General features: G+C 46.7%; 1 protein-coding gene across 1 annotated transcript in view; it reads left to right on the top strand.

The window, feature by feature from the left end:
• Window positions 1–206: 206 nt before the first annotated feature.
• The window catches only part of LOC119592688 (vesicle transport through interaction with t-SNAREs homolog 1A-like), a gene marked incomplete in the record, with an annotated part of 13,837 nt that continues 13,397 nt past the window's right edge, over window positions 207–646 (top strand). Inside the window, 1 exon segment of the mRNA XM_037941602.1 lies at window positions 207–382.

Below are 646 nucleotides of genomic sequence, written 5' to 3'. Positions count from 1 at the left end.
ATGGAAAAGAAGAGAACAGGAAGTACAGAAGAATGAGAAAGAATAGAACAAGACCCAGAAAGTACACAAGAGTAACAGAACAGAAGAGTGAGTGCCAAGTGTGAGACCGTGAGAACAGAACGAAAGAACAGAAGAGCAAGAAAGAAAAGAACAGTAAGTAAGGAACAAGAGTGGAATAGAAGCGAACGAGAAGAACAGAAGAGGGAGATGGAACAGAATACGTTTGATCTCCAAACACCTAACATAACATAAAACAGAACAGAAGAGCGAGTGACAAGAGTGAGAGCGAAAATGGAACGAAAGAACATGGAACGAAAGAACAAGAGTGGAAAAGAAGAGAACAAGGAGAACACAAACCAAACCTGAAGAGCGAGTGGCAAGAGTGAACGACAAGAGTGAGAGCCAGAGTGGAAAGGAAGAGAACAAGACCAGAAGAGAGAGAACAGAACAGATCAAGATCCACCGCTGTTGAAAGACCCCGAAGGAACCCAAACCCAACCCGAGGAGCGAGAGACCCGAGTGAGCGAATGTCAAGAGCGAGCGAGTGACAGGAGCGAACGACAAGAGTGGGAGCGAGAGTGGGAAGGAAGAGAACAAGACCAGAAGAGGGAGCCAGAACAGACCCCGAAGGACCCCAAACCCAACC

This window comes from Penaeus monodon, chromosome 30 (genome assembly GCF_015228065.2).
Source record: "Penaeus monodon isolate SGIC_2016 chromosome 30, NSTDA_Pmon_1, whole genome shotgun sequence".
In the NCBI taxonomy this organism is placed as follows: Eukaryota; Metazoa; Arthropoda; class Malacostraca; order Decapoda; family Penaeidae; genus Penaeus; species Penaeus monodon.
Note: the sequence above shows the minus strand (reverse complement) of the source record. Positions and strands in the feature narration are given on the sequence as shown.